The following is a 7,192-nucleotide window of genomic DNA, read 5'->3' as shown; positions in this document are numbered from 1 at the left end:
TTGAATCAATGTAATTTTTTTTAACAGCCATAGAATGCATATATGCATGATTAAATCACTATGAAATTTTTTTGACAGCCTTAGAACACATATATGCGTTCATGAACCCCTATAAATTTTTTTTGACAACCTCAGAATACATATATGAATGATTGAATCACTATAAATTGTTTTTGACAACCTTAGAACATATATCTGCAAGATTGAATCACTATGAACTTTTTTTGAAATCCTTAGAATACATATATGCAGGATTGAATCACTATGACTTTTTTTTGATAGACTTAAAACACATATGCATGATTGAATCACTGTTAAATTTTTTTGACAGCCTTAGAACACATATATGCATGATTGAATCTGTATAAATATTTTTGACAACCTTAGAACACAAATCTGCATGATTGAATCACTATGATTTTTTTTGATAGCCTTAGAACACATATCTGCATGTTTGAATTACTATAACATTTTGTTGAGAGCATTAGAACAAATATATGCATGAGTGAATCACTATATATTTTTTTTGACAACCTTAGATCACATATCCCCATGATTGAATCACTATGATTTTTTTTGACAGCCTTAGAACATATATATGCATGATTGGATCACTATGAAATTTTTTTGCAGCCTTAGAACACAAATCTGCATGATTGAATCACTATGAAATTTTTTGGACAGTCTTACAACCCATATATGCATGATTGTATCACTACAATTTTTTTTAAGAGCATTAGAACAGATATATGCATGGTTCAATCACTATAAATTTTTTTTGACAACCTTAGAACACATATATGCATGATTGAATAACTATAAATTTTTTTTGACAGCCTTAGAACATATTTATGCATGATTGAATCACTATGATTTTTTTTGCAGTTTTTGAACACATATATGCATGATTAAATAACTATGAATTTTTTTTGACAGCCTTTAAACACATATAAGCATGATTTAATCACTATGATTTTTTTTTGACAACCTTAGAACACATATATGCATGATTGAATCTTATAATTTTTTTTTGACAGCCTTAGAACACATGTATGCATGATTAAATCACTATGAAATTCTTTTCACTGCCTTAGAACACATATATGCCTGATTGGATAACTATGAATTTTTGTTACAGACTTAGAACACATATATAAATGATTGAATCACTATGATTTTTTTTTGGTAAACATAGAACACATATATGCATGATTAAATCACTATGACATTTTTTTCACAACCTTTGTAGAAGTACATGCATGATTGAATCCATACAAATTTTTTTTTGACAGTCTTAGAACACATATATATGCTTGATTGAATGACTATAACATTTTTTTGACAGCCTTAGAACACATATATGCATGATTCAATCACTATGAAGTTTTTTTGACAGCCTTAGGACACATATATGTAGGATTGAATGAGTATGAAATTTTTTGACAGCCATAGAACACATATATGCAGGATTGAATCACTATGAAATTTTTTTGACAGCCTTAGAACACATATATGCATGATTGAATCACTATGGAATTCGGTTGACAGCCTTAGAACATATATATGCATGATTAAATCACTATGAATTTTTTTTTATATCCTTAGAACACTTATAAGGATGATTTAATCACTATGAAATTTTTTTGACAGCCTTTGAACACATATATGGAAGATTGAATCACTACAAATTTTTTTTGGGAGCATTAGAACACATATATTAATGATTGAATCACTATAAATTTTTTCACAACTTTAGAACACAAATATGCAAGATTGAATCACTATAATTTTTTTTTACAGCCTGAGAACACATATATGCATGATTGAATCACTATGATTTTTTTTTTACAGCGTTAGAACACATATATGCATGATTGAATCCCCATAACTTTTTTTTTAGAGCAGTAGAACATATATATTCATGATTGAATTACTAAATTTTTTTTTGACAACTTTATTACACAAATCTGCATGGTTGGATCACTATGAATTTTTTTTGATAGCCTTAGAAGCCATATATGCATGATTGCATCACTATAATTTTTTTTTTGACAGCCTTAGAACACATATAAGCATGATTTAATCATTATAATTTTTTTAAACCCTTAGAACACATATATACATGATTGAAAAACTATGTTTTTTTTTTATGCCCTTAGAACACAAATATGTATGATTGAATCACTATGAATTTTTTTTAAAGCATTAAAACACATATATGTGTGATTAAATCACAATAAAATTTTTTTAGAGCATTAAAACAGATATATGCATGATTTAATCACCATAAATTTTTTTGACAACCTTAGAACACATATCATCAAGATTTAATCACTATGAATTTTTTTAAGACACATATATGCATGATTAAATCACTACAAATTTGTTTTTGAGAGCATTAGAACACATATATGCATGATTGATTCACTATAATTTTTTTTTGACAAACTTATAACACATATCTGCATGATTGTATTAATATAAATTTTTTTTAACAGCCATAGAACACATATATGCATGATGAAATCACTATGATTTTTTTTTGGCAGTATCATAACACATATATGCATTTATAAACCTCTATAATTTTTTTTTGACAACCTCAGAACACATATATGAATGATTGAATCACTATAAATTGTTTTTGACAACCTTAGAACATATATTTGCATGATTGAATCACTATGCACTTTTTTTGAAAGCCTTAGAATACATATATGTAGGATTGAATCACTATGAATTTTTTTGAGAGACTTAAAACACATATGCATGATTGAATCTGTGAACACCCCAATTTTTTTTCAAAGTTTTGTAAAAATGACCTTTTTGCCCCTGGTTCCATTTTCTAAGAAAATCAAAGCCAATTTTCGGTTGATCTTCGGATTTTGGGGATCAAAATTCCACTTTAAACTTAGTTTCGAAACCGAACCCGGTGTTTTAAATACAAATTTGAGCCTCGTTGTCCAATTTCCAAATTAAAAATACAAAAATACCAAAAAATGGTTCTGAAAGGCTCGGGCAGTTCATCTAACACTCTGTTGGATCCCCAACCTTATATTTTCCAGTTCAAGGTTGTAAAACTTCAAATATTTCCAAAAATCTGGATGTGAACCCATTTTCTGAAGAAATTTTCTCAAAATAGCTTTTAACTCTCAGAAAAATAACCTTTTGTAAATATTTTTGCAAAAACACAAAAAATTAGTTTTAATCTTTGTTTTCTCGCAAATCTTAGGATTTTTTATCTAAAAATACAAAAAAAATGCAAGATAACGCAAAAACCAAAAAAATTGGGAAAATTATGAGAAAAACGAATGAGTTTAAAGCCTTTTAAGTCAATTTTGCTAAAAAAATCATTTTAAAAACACTTTTTATGAAAAACTTTTGAAGGCGCCTCTTTTTGAAAAATCAAAAAAAAATTATAAACCAAAGCTTCACGCATAAGCTTTGTTTTTCAGAAAACCCTCTCTCACTCTCGAAACCCTCTCTCCAACCTTCTCCCCATTAACCACCCAATCTCCCTCCATCTCCACACCCTCTTCATCCTCTACCCTTGATCCCCAACAGATTTTCTCCCGAACCTTCTCTTCCTCATTAAAAGGGCACGCAAAAAGGCCCATTCATCCATCCGTCTTCACCCTATCACTACATTTCTGCTTCTTCTTCTTTACATTCCTCCCCTTTCCCTCTTTATTGACCCCTTTTTAACCCTTTGGAGGAAATCGATTCTCCTGGCAGCAAAAGCCTTCTTCATTCCCCTCGTTCTCTGATATCAACCTCCAGGTTTCAGCACATCTACTATATATCAGAGGCTTTTCACTCTTTCCCCAAATCGAAGCTCCATTAACTCGGGGATCACTCAAGAAGTCGATCTGCGGGAAATCCTCCCGTTGCAGCTGAGTCGGGTTTTTAATACTGGCAATAACAGCAGGCCAGAGCATCACTTTTCTCCTTCTTCCTTCGGAATCTCTGCAGAAATCAGGTAAGACACTTATCCCCTTTCCTCATTTCTTCGGTGTTATTCATTTTTCCTCATTTCTTCTAAATTTTTTTTTTCTTTCGCCGCCCTTCCTCTTCTCATTTCTGTTGTCCACCTTTTACTTTGATTCTCCTAGTTGTGTTCCATTAACGCACTATGGATTTTGTTGAGTTGCTCATAGCACCTTCAACACGGTCCCGTGCAACAGCAACGGAACCACTATGTTCCAACATTTTTTTTTTTTTATCATTATTCGTTTCTGTTTTATGCTGATCTCGGCTATAATGAACTGTTACATTTAAGAATCATGTTCAGCTGCTCTGTATTATATTACCAACATACGATTTGTATGGCATTCATTCCATTTTTGCACTGATCTGCTCTGCATCATGAATGGTGATGAGGTTCTCCTACATCCCTTGTATTGCTGGATACGCTCAGTGAGATTCCAGTTAGCAGCAATTTGCTTCAGAATTAAATCTGACATGTCTTATGGGGTATTAAAATAACATCTGGAGAACTCTCTGTTCAAAATGACAATACAAGGTTTATTAAGAACAAAGGGGATGAATCGGTGGCCCTGGATTCAGGATGCAGAAGTTCTGAGGCTTAATCCTGTAGATGAGCTTTAGAGTCCAAGTGCTCATTCTTCAGAAATTATAATAAACCAATAGTATTATGGTATATCGGCATGACTCAACTGGAAAACCATGTGAGAGTCGGCTTACAGAAGATGAATCTGAAGAGGGATGTCCAAGAAAAGGTGGAATTCAAGTTAATCTCATTCAAAATTCCAGCATCTTTTTATTTTTCTTAGTTAAAGGTAAGCCTGTAATTTCTATTTCTGAACCCTTTTTTTTCTCTTAATATTTGCAATTATGTGATGTCAGTTCATGTAAGTTTTGTTCAGTTTGCATCATCCATGGCTTGATTTCATTCAGCACTATACATTTTCTTTCATCCTGCATCATTAGCTATTAGTTGATCTTATACATCGATGGTTCCATTGCATCTCATGTTTTTTTTTCATTTTCAAATTATCTGGCATCCCAGCAGTAACGTGACCCTGAGATGAAAGACAACCAGTTAATCAAAAGGATGGAGTTGCAAGCTGTATTGGAGAGAAGAGCAAGAAAATGATACCCCGGAGTCAAATGGCACTAACTCATTCCAAATTCAAGATGTTTTTGCCTTGGCAAATGAGGGTTTGGATTAGATGCCCACTTTAATTGATAAAAAGGACAATGTTTTTATTATTTCCAACAAGAAGTCAAAGTATCCAATTCTTCGAGTGGATCTGCAGTTCATGTCAGGCTTGGTGGTTGTAATTGTTTCTACTACGATTGGTGGAATTACCTTTGCCTACTTGGGACAACATGTGATAACTGGTCATCTCCTAGCATATCCTATCATTGGACCTGGAGGCTTGAGTTTTGTTGGTGAACTAGTCCAGGTTGAAACTGTGGCCCAGTTTGGTGTCGTCTTTCTCTTATTTGCGTTGGGCCTTGAGTTTTCTTTGACAAAGTTAAAAGTCATTGGGTCTGTTGCAATATTTGTTAGTCTGCTTTAGATTGTTATTTTCATGTGCTTATGCACCATGATTGCAATGCTATGCAGTGCGAAGTTGCCAGAGGGCATATTTGTTGGTGCTTTTTTGTCCATGTCATCAACAACTGTGGTGCTTAAGTTTTTGGTGGAGCGTAATAGTACCAATGCTGTTCATGGCCAGGTCATAATCGGAACATTTATTTTCCAGAATTGTGTTGTTGGTCTGTTATTTGCTTTGCTTTCAGTTTTAGGTGGCAATGGTGGCCTTATTCAAGGGATTGAATCCATAGCAAAACTGTTGCTTGTGTTGACCGTGTTCCTGACGACTGCATCCAAATTGTGTTGATCATTTGTTCCCCGTTTCTTGAAGTTGATGATCCAGTTGTCTTCCCAGACAAATGAGCTTTATCAGCTAGCTTTTGTGGCTTTTCGCTTATTATTAGCTTGGTGCAGTGATAAACTTGGCCTCAGTCTTGGGTTGGGGTCATTTGTTGTTGGTGGTATGATATCAACCACCGATTTTGCTCAACATATACTAGATCAGGTGGAGCCTATTCGTAACCTATTTGCGGCACTTTTTCCTGCTAGCATTGGAATGCTTATACATGTCCAATTTCTGTAGAGCCATTTTACTTGCATCTGTCATTCTGGTTGTTATAATAAGAACAATAGTGATTAGTGTGGTGACCAGGGCCTTTGGCTATGGAATGAGGTTTTCTTTCCTGGTAGGCGTTTCTCTTGCACAAAATTAGAGAATTTGCTTTTGTCCTTTTAAGTTGTGCCTCAAATCTTCATCTTATTGAGGGAAAGATGTATCTTCTTCTTTTGGAAACTACAGCCCTTAGCTTGGTAACAACTCCTTTCATGTTCAAACTGATTCCCGCATGGATGCACCTGGGAGTGCTCATGCATTGGCATCCATCGTACGTCACCTTTTGTCATTGCTCTACTATCATTCACCATGCCTAATTCATTCCCTGTTGTACCCACCCTGCTACACATATTTTATCTATACTTATAAGGCATCCAGGTACATTTTCCTGCCACATTTCTTAATACACAGTTATACCATATCAGCAAGCTTCATCCCTTGTCATCACCATAACCACACACCCTGCACATTACATCCCTTCAGTCACCTTTGCACCTCACTACACTCAACACATTTGTTGTACTATGTAACGCCTATCAGCCATCCCACCATACCAAGCCGATTTGTTCCAACTGTTACTAAAATTGATGTGTCGATATTGAGTGAAGATTAAGACCAAGCCACCCTCACATCAGAGTAAAATCTGATCATGAGGAATCAGGGTAAGTTACCATGCTTATCTTCACATCTTTATAAGAATTCAATGTGATTGTAATAGTAGTTCATAAAATTCATGATTGTTTCCTGCATTTCTCTTTGATTCAAAATTTTTTTTTTTTTTGCTGTCATCCATAGTATGTTGCATTCCATTAAATATACATTTGCTGCATACCCACATTACTATCTGATGCGTTCGCTACATCACCAAACCCTTCATACCTTGTATCCAGCCTCCACTTATGTATAGCTCACTGTTAGCATTGTTGCACCTACACACCCCCTTCACATTCAGCATCTTCTACTGTATACCAATCCACACACCTGCTGCATGTCATTCCCTCTGCATGTTCTACCAT

The 7,192-nt window shown here is 34.1% G+C and overlaps 1 pseudogene; it reads left to right on the top strand.

Annotated features, from left to right (window-relative positions):
- Positions 1 to 4,654: 4,654 nt before the first annotated feature.
- On the top strand, positions 4,655 to 6,493 carry LOC149826824 (K(+) efflux antiporter 5 pseudogene; annotated as a pseudogene).
- Positions 6,494 to 7,192: the final 699 nt, after the last annotated feature.

Source organism: Nuphar pumila, chromosome 10, assembly GCF_984573655.1.
Source record: "Nuphar pumila chromosome 10, dmNupPumi1.hap1.1, whole genome shotgun sequence".
NCBI lineage: Eukaryota > Viridiplantae > Streptophyta > Magnoliopsida > Nymphaeales > Nymphaeaceae > Nuphar > Nuphar pumila.
Note: the sequence above shows the minus strand (reverse complement) of the source record. Positions and strands in the feature narration are given on the sequence as shown.